The sequence below is a fragment of the Rana temporaria genome, chromosome 2, assembly GCF_905171775.1.
Source record: "Rana temporaria chromosome 2, aRanTem1.1, whole genome shotgun sequence".
Classification (NCBI taxonomy): Eukaryota; Metazoa; Chordata; class Amphibia; order Anura; family Ranidae; genus Rana; species Rana temporaria.
Genome location: NC_053490.1, coordinates 540248848 through 540261315, shown reverse-complemented (window position 1 = coordinate 540261315; position 12468 = coordinate 540248848). Strand labels below are relative to the sequence as shown.

General features: G+C 48.9%; 4 long non-coding RNA genes across 4 annotated transcripts; 2 read left to right on the top strand and 2 right to left on the bottom strand.

The window, feature by feature from the left end:
• Positions 1-480: 480 nt before the first annotated feature.
• LOC120928126 lies at positions 481-1485 on the bottom strand. Its single transcript, XR_005747176.1, has 3 exons — positions 1448-1485; positions 962-1059; positions 481-869 (listed from the first exon to the last, which is right to left on the bottom strand). It is a non-coding gene; the product is annotated as an uncharacterized LOC120928126 (long non-coding RNA).
• A 1462-nt stretch (positions 1486-2947) lies between these two features.
• Positions 2948-3951, bottom strand: LOC120928125. Its single transcript, XR_005747175.1, has 3 exons — positions 3914-3951; positions 3434-3531; positions 2948-3341 (listed from the first exon to the last, which is right to left on the bottom strand). It is a non-coding gene; the product is annotated as an uncharacterized LOC120928125 (long non-coding RNA).
• Positions 3952-6900: 2949 nt separating this feature from the next.
• On the top strand, positions 6901-7909 carry LOC120928123. Its single transcript, XR_005747173.1, has 3 exons — positions 6901-6938; positions 7326-7423; positions 7516-7909. It is a non-coding gene; the product is annotated as an uncharacterized LOC120928123 (long non-coding RNA).
• A 1464-nt stretch (positions 7910-9373) lies between these two features.
• Positions 9374-10242, top strand: LOC120928124. The gene is made up of 3 exons (XR_005747174.1): positions 9374-9411; positions 9795-9892; positions 9985-10242. It is a non-coding gene; the product is annotated as an uncharacterized LOC120928124 (long non-coding RNA).
• The last annotated feature ends 2226 nt before the right edge of the window (positions 10243-12468 follow it).

Here is a 12468-nt window from a genome sequence, read left to right as displayed (position 1 = left end):
GTGCGCGACGCTGGAAGGTAAACACTTCCACGCATGCGTCGAATCATTACGACGCATGCGAGGGATGGGAGCGGACGGACTGATCCGGTGAGTCTGTACAGACGACTGGATCAGTCCGCTGGACTGGATCCCAGCGGATAGATTTTGTAGCATGCTACAAAATTTTTATCTGCTGGGAATCCGTCGGCTGGATTTTTATCCGCCGGGAAATGTCCGCTCAGACGTACAGACGACCGGATCTATCTGCTGGAACTGATCCGCGGATCATTCCCAGCGGATAGATCCGGTCGTCTGTACGAGGCCTTAGAGACTGATGCCTCGTACACACGACTGTTTTTCTCGTCAGGAAAAAAAACAATGTTTTTCCCAACGTGATTCCTCTCAAGCCTGCCTTGCATTCACAGGTTCAGGCCAAATACCGCCCGTCCCAAGCGCGGTGACGTACAACACGTACGACGGCACTATAAAGGGGAATGATATGTAACCTCTGAGGGTAAAAACCAAATTAATAAACATTTAAAGGGGGCGTACCATCATCCAGAATCTAGATAAATAGAGTATTGGCTCAGAGGTCCCCAAATCAAAGAGCCAACTAGGGGGGAGTTGTGGGCCATTGTTGGACTATCACGGTACTAGTAGCATAGGTATACAGTGTACAAGGAAACAAGTAGATAATAAAAAACATTTTTATTGGGTACAGATATCAATAAAGACACAGGGAGGTACAGGGTTAAAAAATGCAAACAATCTACGACCAACATAGCACCAGTATAATAGTCCCCACAAGGGGGAAAAACATAATGGGTTTGAAAGTCATATCGAGCCTCTTGACTAGTTTCGCGGCTACAGCCGCTTCATCAGAAGAGCATCTACAGTTAAAGTTAAAACGACAAGGGTCAAGCAATAATACATAAACAATTACAACAATTAGGTTGGGGAAAACAAAGACTCTGCTGCTCACCTAAAAGCCTCCCTCGCCGGACCAGCGGGGAGGACGGTAACCACCACATAGGGTCCCAAGTGGCGGACAGGGGGTACGTGTGTGGGCGAATGGACCTTCTAACAGGTAAATAGGGTAAGAAAAATGGTTAATATGGTAAGCCCCAGCTTCAAATGGGGGGGGGGGGGGGGGGGGGGGGGGGGAAATGTTAAAGTGCAAACCATAGTGTAGATGGGTGATAATATTAAAGGTGCTGTGAAGGTTGTCAGGAAGGTGATGGGGAGTGATAGTGGGAAACAATTAGCAGCCAAGAAGTAGGAGAAGAAAAGGGGGGGGGGGGGGGGGGGAAGTGAAGGGAAAAAGGGAGGAGGGTAGGAAAGGGGGGGTGGGCAGTGAGGTCACCCAGGAACCAAATAAAAATAAATATAAAAATAATAAAAATAAAAAATAAAAAAGTGCACCAAGGCAGCAAGGTGAAAAAATGGTGAAGAGTGTGAAAAGATTTACCTTGATTGCAAGGAAGTGTTGTGTGAGTAGGGGGCCCCCCGGGAACGAGAGCCCAGATTAAGATCTCGGGCCATGTTATGACCTCAGCGTAGGGGACCAGGGTAGTGGACCCCCGAGGGGTGGGGGGGACCACAAAGGGTCCCATAATGGCGTCAGGGTGGTGACGCCATCCAATGGCACCTGGATAAGGGAAGCAAAATTAGGTGAAATGGTGATGATTGAGGAGGGGGGGGAGGGAGAGAGGAGAGGAGAGGGTTGTATGGGGGGGGAGAATAAGGGGGGGGGAAGGGGGAAATAGGGTATTAAGGAGAGAGGGTAAGGGGGGGGAGGGAAAGAGGGGGGGAAAAAGGAAGGGGGGGAAGGAGGAAGGAAAGGGAAGGGGAAGATAGAGGAGGAAAATGGGTTGGGGGGGGGGAGGGTAAGTGGGAAGGCTGGAGACAGATGGCAAAGTAAACTCAACAAGAGATGAAAAGGTCTTACTGTGTGCCGGGTAAGGCCACAGAAGACCCGAGATCCATCGTCCATTGACCGGCAGGCAAAGGAATGTCTGCCTTTATATCCCCTGGCCGAACAGCTGACAGTGTCAGCAGACGCTGATGGAGGGCGTCGCTGGGTGTGGGCGTACCCATGACGTCAGCGCGATGGACTGCGCATGCGTCAGGCAATAATATCCCGCGATGTAGGGCGGGTATCCAGAGAGATACATCCCCGTGGAGGACACCGCTCCATAGGGCGGGGCTAAGGTCCCCACGGGGATGATCAATTGGACAACCATAGGGAACGCCCAAGGCTAGCCAAGCCAACCCGCAGAGAGTGGGAGTGGTGAGCAGCGAAGTCTGAATAAAGGGGGTAAACATACATAGCAATTCATGTAAAGACTGGTAAGGAGAGATAAGGTTACTTAAAACAAGAATACAAATAATGAGGTTTATAAAATCATATAATAAGGAGTCCCATGGGTAATGGGTATTGAGGTAGACTTAAGGCAGCATCTGAGCAGCGCTAGAACCATTTGTGTAGCAAGGACAAATAGCCTGGAAAGGTATAGTCATAGATCCCACTACGGATATAATAGACCGGGGGATCACAGCACCCTGATGGATCAGGTGACCTACACTAAGAAGGATGGATAATGCTGGGACAGTCCCCGCAATGGTGGTTGCATAGGGAGCGCTCAGTATAGAGTCTGGACAAATGGAGATTATCCGGTCCAGCCTGATGGTAACTCAGGCTAAGGACAGGAGGGACATAGCCACTTCTCATGTCCAGATTGGGCAAAGCGAACAACAGAGACAGATGCCAAAGTCATACCTAAAAAAGTCATAGGCTAGGTATTAATTAAATAAAGACAAGGTATAATCAGAGGATACTCCCCAGTGAATACACTGGGGAGTATTGTGGGTGGAATGCGAGGGGCAAGAGGGGTGGGGGTGTAGCCAACCCCTGTAATACCTCTCGCAGACCACCCGGGGGCCCAGGTGTGTTATCCACCTAATAATTGATATGTAACCTCTGAGGGTAAAAACCAAATTAATAAACATTTAAAGGGGGCGTACCATCATCCAGAATCTAGATAAATAGAGTATTGGCTCAGAGGTCCCCAAATCAAAGAGCCAACTAGGGGGGAGTTGTGGGCCATTGTTGGACTATCACGGTACTAGTAGCATAGGTATACAGTGTACAAGGAAACAAGTAGATAATAAAAAACATTTTTATTGGGTACAGATATCAATAAAGACACAGGGAGGTACAGGGTTAAAAAATGCAAACAATCTACGACCAACATAGCACCAGTATAATAGTCCCCACAAGGGGGAAAAACATAATGGGTTTGAAAGTCATATCGAGCCTCTTGACTAGTTTCGCGGCTACAGCCGCTTCATCAGAAGAGCATCTACAGTTAAAGTTAAAACGACAAGGGTCAAGCAATAATACATAAACAATTACAACAATTAGGTTGGGGAAAACAAAGACTCTGCTGCTCACCTAAAAGCCTCCCTCGCCGGACCAGCGGGGAGGACGGTAACCACCACATAGGGTCCCAAGTGGCGGACAGGGGGTACGTGTGTGGGCGAATGGACCTTCTAACAGGTAAATAGGGTAAGAAAAATGGTTAATATGGTAAGCCCCAGCTTCAAATGGGGGGGGGGGGGGAGGGTGGGTGGGGAAATGTTAAAGTGCAAACCATAGTGTAGATGGGTGATAATATTAAAGGTGCTGTGAAGGTTGTCAGGAAGGTGATGGGGAGTGATAGTGGGAAACAATTAGCAGCCAAGAAGTAGGAGAAGAAAAGGGGGGGGGGGGGGAAGGGAGGGGAAAAGGGAGGAGGGTAGGAAAGGGGGGGGTGGGCAGTGAGGTCACCCAGGAACCAAATAAAAATAAATATAAAAATAATAAAAATAAAAAATAAAAAAGTGCACCAAGGCAGCAAGGTGAAAAAATGGTGAAGAGTGTGAAAAGATTTACCTTGATTGCAAGGAAGTGTTGTGTGAGTAGGGGGCCCCCCGGGAACGAGAGCCCAGATTAAGATCTCGGGCCATGTTATGACCTCAGCGTAGGGGACCAGGGTAGTGGACCCCCGAGGGGTGGGGGGGACCACAAAGGGTCCCATAATGGCGTCAGGGTGGTGACGCCATCCAATGGCACCTGGATAAGGGAAGCAAAATTAGGTGAAATGGTGATGATTGAGGAGGGGGGGGAGGGAGAGAGGAGAGGAGAGGGTTGTATGGGGGGGGAGAATAAGGGGGGGGAAGGGGGAAATAGGGTATTAAGGAGAGAGGGTAAGGGGGGGGAGGGAAAGAGGGGGGGGAAAAAGGAAGGGGGGGGAAGGAGGAAGGAAAGGGAAGGGGAAGATAGAGGAGGAAAATGGGTTGGGGGGGGGGGAGGGTAAGTGGGAAGGCTGGAGACAGATGGCAAAGTAAACTCAACAAGAGATGAAAAGGTCTTACTGTGTGCCGGGTAAGGCCACAGAAGACCCGAGATCCATCGTCCATTGACCGGCAGGCAAAGGAATGTCTGCCTTTATATCCCCTGGCCGAACAGCTGACAGTGTCAGCAGACGCTGATGGAGGGCGTCGCTGGGTGTGGGCGTACCCATGACGTCAGCGCGATGGACTGCGCATGCGTCAGGCAATAATATCCCGCGATGTAGGGCGGGTATCCAGAGAGATACATCTCCGTGGAGGACACCGCTCCATAGGGCGGGGCTAAGGTCCCCACGGGGATGATCAATTGGACAACCATAGGGAACGCCCAAGGCTAGCCAAGCCAACCCGCAGAGAGTGGGAGTGGTGAGCAGCGAAGTCTGAATAAAGGGGGGTAAACATACATAGCAATTCATGTAAAGACTGGTAAGGAGAGATAAGGTTACTTAAAACAAGAATACAAATAATGAGGTTTATAAAATCATATAATAAGGAGTCCCATGGGTAATGGGTATTGAGGTAGACTTAAGGCAGCATCTGAGCAGCGCTAGAACCATTTGTGTAGCAAGGACAAATAGCCTGGAAAGGTATAGTCATAGATCCCACTACGGATTTGTTGTAATTGTTTATGTATTATTGCTTGACCCTTGTCGTTTTAACTTTAACTGTAGATGCTCTTCTGATGAAGCGGCTGTAGCCGCGAAACTAGTCAAGAGGCTCGATATGACTTTCAAACCCATTATGTTTTTCCCCCTTGTGGGGACTATTATACTGGTGCTATGTTGGTCGTAGATTGTTTGCATTTTTTAACCCTGTACCTCCCTGTGTCTTTATTGATATCTGTACCCAATAAAAATGTTTTTTATTATCTACTTGTTTCCTTGTACACTGTATACCTATGCTACTAGTACCGTGATAGTCCAACAATGGCCCACAACTCCCCCCTAGTTGGCTCTTTGATTTGGGGACCTCTGAGCCAATACTCTATTTATCTAGATTCTGGATGATGGTACGCCCCCTTTAAATGTTTATTAATTTGGTTTTTACCCTCAGAGGTTACATATCAATTATTAGGTGGATAACACACCTGGGCCCCCGGGTGGTCTGCGAGAGGTATTACAGGGGTTGGCTACACCCCCACCCCTCTTGCCCCTCGCATTCCACCCACAATACTCCCCAGTGTATTCACTGGGGAGTATCCTCTGATTATACCTTGTCTTTATTTAATTAATACCTAGCCTATGACTTTTTTAGGTATGACTTTGGCATCTGTCTCTGTTGTTCGCTTTGCCCAATCTGGACATGAGAAGTGGCTATGTCCCTCCTGTCCTTAGCCTGAGTTACCATCAGGCTGGACCGGATAATCTCCATTTGTCCAGACTCTATACTGAGCGCTCCCTATGCAACCACCATTGCGGGGACTGTCCCAGCATTATCCATCCTTCTTAGTGTAGGTCACCTGATCCATCAGGGTGCTGTGATCCCCCGGTCTATTATATCCGTAGTGGGATCTATGACTATACCTTTCCAGGCTATTTGTCCTTGCTACACAAATGGTTCTAGCGCTGCTCAGATGCTGCCTTAAGTCTACCTCAATACCCATTACCCATGGGACTCCTTATTATATGATTTTATAAACCTCATTATTTGTATTCTTGTTTTAAGTAACCTTATCTCTCCTTACCAGTCTTTACATGAATTGCTATGTATGTTTACCCCCTTTATTCAGACTTCGCTGCTCACCACTCCCACTCTCTGCGGGTTGGCTTGGCTAGCCTTGGGCGTTCCCTATGGTTGTCCAATTGATCATCCCCGTGGGGACCTTAGCCCCGCCCTATGGAGCGGTGTCCTCCACGGAGATGTATCTCTCTGGATACCCGCCCTACATCGCGGGATATTATTGCCTGACGCATGCGCAGTCCATCGCGCTGACGTCATGGGTACGCCCACACCCAGCGACGCCCTCCATCAGCGTCTGCTGACACTGTCAGCTGTTCGGCCAGGGGATATAAAGGCAGACATTCCTTTGCCTGCCGGTCAATGGACGATGGATCTCGGGTCTTCTGTGGCCTTACCCGGCACACAGTAAGACCTTTTCATCTCTTGTTGAGTTTACTTTGCCATCTGTCTCCAGCCTTCCCACTTACCCTCCCCCCCCCCCAACCCATTTTCCTCCTCTATCTTCCCCTTCCCTTTCCTTCCTCCTTCCCCCCCTTCCTTTTTCCCCCCCTCTTTCCCTCCCCCCCCCTTACCCTCTCTCCTTAATACCCTATTTCCCCCCTTCCCCCCCCTTATTCTCCCCCCCCATACAACCCTCTCCTCTCCTCTCTCCCTCCCCCCCCTCCTCAATCATCACCATTTCACCTAATTTTGCTTCCCTTATCCAGGTGCCATTGGATGGCGTCACCACCCTGACGCCATTATGGGACCCTTTGTGGTCCCCCCCACCCCTCGGGGGTCCACTACCCTGGTCCCCTACGCTGAGGTCATAACATGGCCCGAGATCTTAATCTGGGCTCTCGTTCCCGGGGGGCCCCCTACTCACACAACACTTCCTTGCAATCAAGGTAAATCTTTTCACACTCTTCACCATTTTTTCACCTTGCTGCCTTGGTGCACTTTTTTATTTTTTATTTTTATTATTTTTATATTTATTTTTATTTGGTTCCTGGGTGACCTCACTGCCCACCCCCCCTTTCCTACCCTCCTCCCTTTTTCCCTTCACTTCCCCCCCCCCCCCCCCCCCTTTTCTTCTCCTACTTCTTGGCTGCTAATTGTTTCCCACTATCACTCCCCATCACCTTCCTGACAACCTTCACAGCACCTTTAATATTATCACCCATCTACACTATGGTTTGCACTTTAACATTTCCCCACCCACTCCACCCCCCCCCCCCCATTTGAAGCTGGGGCTTACCATATTAACCATTTTTCTTACCCTATTTACCTGTTAGAAGGTCCATTCGCCCACACACGTACCCCCTGTCCGCCACTTGGGACCCTATGTGGTGGTTACCGTCCTCCCCGCTGGTCCGGCGAGGGAGGCTTTTAGGTGAGCAGCAGAGTCTTTGTTTTCCCCAACCTAATTGTTGTAATTGTTTATGTATTATTGCTTGACCCTTGTCGTTTTAACTTTAACTGTAGATGCTCTTCTGATGAAGCGGCTGTAGCCGCGAAACTAGTCAAGAGGCTCGATATGACTTTCAAACCCATTATGTTTTTCCCCCTTGTGGGGACTATTATACTGGTGCTATGTTGGTCGTAGATTGTTTGCATTTTTTAACCCTGTACCTCCCTGTGTCTTTATTGATATCTGTACCCAATAAAAATGTTTTTTATTATCTACTTGTTTCCTTGTACACTGTATACCTATGCTACTAGTACCGTGATAGTCCAACAATGGCCCACAACTCCCCCCTAGTTGGCTCTTTGATTTGGGGACCTCTGAGCCAATACTCTATTTATCTAGATTCTGGATGATGGTACGCCCCCTTTAAATGTTTATTAATTTGGTTTTTACCCTCAGAGGTTACATATCAATTATTAGGTGGATAACACACCTGGGCCCCCGGGTGGTCTGCGAGAGGTATTACAGGGGTTGGCTACACCCCCACCCCTCTTGCCCCTCGCATTCCACCCACAATACTCCCCAGTGTATTCACTGGGGAGTATCCTCTGATTATACCTTGTCTTTATTTAATTAATACCTAGCTTATGACTTTTTTAGGTATGACTTTGGCATCTGTCTCTGTTGTTCGCTTTGCCCAATCTGGACATGAGAAGTGGCTATGTCCCTCCTGTCCTTAGCCTGAGTTACCATCAGGCTGGACCGGATAATCTCCATTTGTCCAGACTCTATACTGAGCGCTCCCTATGCAACCACCATTGCGGGGACTGTCCCAGCATTATCCATCTTTCTTAGTGTAGGTCACCTGATCCATCAGGGTGCTGTGATCCCCCGGTCTATTATATCCGTAGTGGGATCTATGACTATACCTTTCCAGGCTATTTGTCCTTGCTACACAAATGGTTCTAGCGCTGCTCAGATGCTGCCTTAAGTCTACCTTAATACCCATTACCCATGGGACTCCTTATTATATGATTTTATAAACCTCATTATTTGTATTCTTGTTTTAAGTAACCTTATCTCTCCTTACCAGTCTTTACATGAATTGCTATGTATGTTTACCCCCTTTATTCAGACTTCGCTGCTCACCACTCCCACTCTCTGCGGGTTGGCTTGGCTAGCCTTGGGCGTTCCCTATGGTTGTCCAATTGATCATCCCCGTGGGGACCTTAGCCCCGCCCTATGGAGCGGTGTCCTCCACGGAGATGTATCTCTCTGGATACCCGCCCTACATCGCGGGATATTATTGCCTGACGCATGCGCAGTCCATCGCGCTGACGTCATGGGTACGCCCACACCCAGCGACGCCCTCCATCAGCGTCTGCTGACACTGTCAGCTGTTCGGCCAGGGGATATAAAGGCAGACATTCCTTTGCCTGCCGGTCAAGGGACGATGGATCTCGGGTCTTCTGTGGCCTTACCCGGCACACAGTAAGACCTTTTCATCTCTTGTTGAGTTTACTTTGCCATCTGTCTCCAGCCTTCCCACTTACCCTCCCCCCCCCCAACCCATTTTCCTCCTCTATCTTCCCCTTCCCTTTCCTTCCTCCTTCCCCCCGTTCCTTTTTCCCCCCCTCTTTCCCTCCCCCCCCCTTACCCTCTCTCCTTAATACCCTATTTCCCCCTTTCCCCCCCCCTTATTCTCCCCCCCCATACACCCCTCTCCTCTCCTCTCTCCCTCCCCCCCCTCCTCAATCATCACCATTTCACCTAATTTTGCTTCCCTTATCCAGGTGCCATTGGATGGCGTCACCACCCTGACGCCATTATGGGACCCTTTGTGGTCCCCCCCACCCCTCGGGGGTCCACTACCCTGGTCCCCTACGCTGAGGTCATAACATGGCCCGAGATCTTAATCTGGGCTCTCGTTCCCGGGGGGCCCCCTACTCACACAACACTTCCTTGCAATCAAGGTAAATCTTTTCACACTCTTCACCATTTTTTCACCTTGCTGCCTTGGTGCACTTTTTTATTTTTTATTTTTATTATTTTTATATTTATTTTTATTTGGTTCCTGGGTGACCTCACTGCCCCCCCCCCCTTTCCTACCCTCCTCCCTTTTTCCCTTCCCTTCCCCCCCCCCCCCCCTTTTCTTCTCCTACTTCTTGGCTGCTAATTGTTTCCCACTATCACTCCCCATCACCTTCCTGACAACCTTCACAGCACCTTTAATATTATCACCCATCTACACTATGGTTTGCACTTTAACATTTCCCCACCCACACTCCCCCCCCCCCCCCATTTGAAGCTGGGGCTTACCATATTAACCATTTTTCTTACCCTATTTACCTGTTAGAAGGTCCATTCGCCCACACACGTACCCCCTGTCCGCCACTTGGGACCCTATGTGGTGGTTACCGTCCTCCCCGCTGGTCCGGCGAGGGAGGCTTTTAGGTGAGCAGCAGAGTCTTTGTTTTCCCCAACCTAATTGTTGTAATTGTTTATGTATTATTGCTTGACCCTTGTCGTTTTAACTTTAACTGTAGATGCTCTTCTGATGAAGCGGCTGTAGCCGCGAAACTAGTCAAGAGGCTCGATATGACTTTCAAACCCATTATGTTTTTCCCCCTTGTGGGGACTATTATACTGGTGCTATGTTGGTCGTAGATTGTTTGCATTTTTTAACCCTGTACCTCCCTGTGTCTTTATTGATATCTGTACCCAATAAAAATGTTTTTTATTATCTACTTGTTTCCTTGTACACTGTATACCTATGCTACTAGTACCGTGATAGTCCAACAATGGCCCACAACTCCCCCCTAGTTGGCTCTTTGATTTGGGGACCTCTGAGCCAATACACTATAAAGGGGAAGTTCCATTCAAACAGCGCCACCCTTTGGGACACTTTTGCTGATCCTCGTGTTAGTAAAAGTTTAGTGAGAGACGATTTGCGCTTTTCAGCCTCGTGCTTTTCAGTCTGTTACAGCGTGATGAATGTGCTATCTCCATTACGAGCGCTAGTTTTACCAGAACGAGCGCTCCCGTCTCATAACTTGCTTCTGAGCATGCGTGTTTTTTCCCCCTCGGGAAAGCCTACACACGACCGATTTTCCCAATGGGAAAAAGTCAGCCGGGAATCCCGACGGGAAAAAAGAAAGCTGGTTCTCTTTTTTTTCCCCGCAGTTTTCTTGTCGGGAAAACTGCCATAGAGCATACACACGGACGGTTTTCCCGGCCAAAAGCTCTCATGGCAGTTCTCCCGATGGGAAAACCGGTCGTGTGTACAAAGCAGGGCCGATCCGCCCTATAGGCTCACAATTCAATCCGCTTAGGGCCCCGCAAATCTGCGGAGGGCCCCCCAAATTACTAGAGGCCCCGCCTGGTGAGAAGTCATTTTCAGCCCCTCAGCACCCCCAGCTTCTCACTTTAATGTAAGATGTCATTTTCGCCAGCCCCCCCCCGCTTCTCAACTATAATGTAACAAAAAACACCCCGCCGCTGTAAAAATTTAAAAAAGGCATGAATCTATGTAAAAGGAAAAAGAAAGCCTTGGGGCTGATGCTGCGCTATATAATGAAAGCGATGACGTCACCGTTACCCTACGCACGTTTCATCTCCAAAGGACTTCTGTGGATTTTTTGAGTGTTTATTATCATTTTTCATATTTGTTTAGCATTGATCATTGTGTTTGTTAATTTGATTCAGGGTTTTATTACCTACTTCCTTCTTATGCATGAATCTATCTATGGTGATAGAGTGGTGCCAGGGGAGAGGGGGCGGCGCCCATGCGCTCCTTATGGACTCACCGCCACTGGACATAATTCGGCATATCTGGATTATATTTGGGGATTTCTTTTTGTGTTATTCCTACATTGTTTTTTCAGTGTGATTTTTGTGGGATTAGTTATTTGTTTTCTCTTTTAAGATCTTTGTATGTTTGGGTTTCATAGTACAATGTGATTATAACCTCTCCTTGTTTTTTTGCAGGAAATGTCCCGAGTGTTCAGGAGGAAATATTCACCCGGCCGGGATCTGATCTTCTCCTCCCCATTAGAATCCATCTCACCCTCACCCATCCAGATAGGGGGAGCTGTGGTTGGATTTACTGGCACTATCAGGAATCACCAATAGAGCGGGAGAGAGGGATAGGGATACACTTGGGTTGTAAGTCGTCTGAACTCAGATATTTCCCCAATACGAGGATATCAGAGAATGGAAGTCTCATCATATCCAATGTGACTCTGGACAATGCCGGGATATACGGTGTGGATATATCGAATATAGTTAACCGTTTAGGACATTATATACGGAAAGATCGCTACACCGTCCATGTAAAACGTAAGTCCACCCAACCCCCACCTCCAGTCCTAGCAGTGTCCTCCCCGCTCCGTGTCTTTATATCCATACATTATATAGGAGAAGATCTGGGAGAGACGTATGTACAATGTCCTCTGATTACTGCCCCATCCTCACCATTCCCTGTGGATTCAGATCTGCAGTGCTCAGCCCTCCTGAAGTTGCTGTGATCTGAACTGTGCTGTGCCTTCTGCTCGGGGTCCCCATGTGGTAGATGTGACCATTGATGGGGGTGTGACAGATCCCCAATACACACACTGACAATGGAGGGCGGAGCTTCTGCCAACAGCAACCAATCAGGTTTCACATCTTGGGAACATGATCAGAAAATTTAGATTGGTCCATTTGGGCAGCCCCTCCCCTTTGGGCTCATTCATCCCGCCCCCTAGACCGACTCGTGTGATAGGCGGAACACTGATTTGATCTGCTACCACATGAGCCGGTCTAGGGGGGCGGGACCTTGTTACGGCACCGCCAAACACACACAGAGACCCAGCTCCCTGATACACAGCGCTCCCGGTGCTGTGTGATAAACAAGAGGAGGAGGTGGGAGGGGAGCGCTGCAGCCACAGATCAAAGCGGCCCCAGGACAGGCAGCCTGTACCGTGGCCTCTACTGCAACCCCTTCCTCCAGTAAATGGTCCCGCCCAGGGCATCCGTCCCTTCTGCCCACC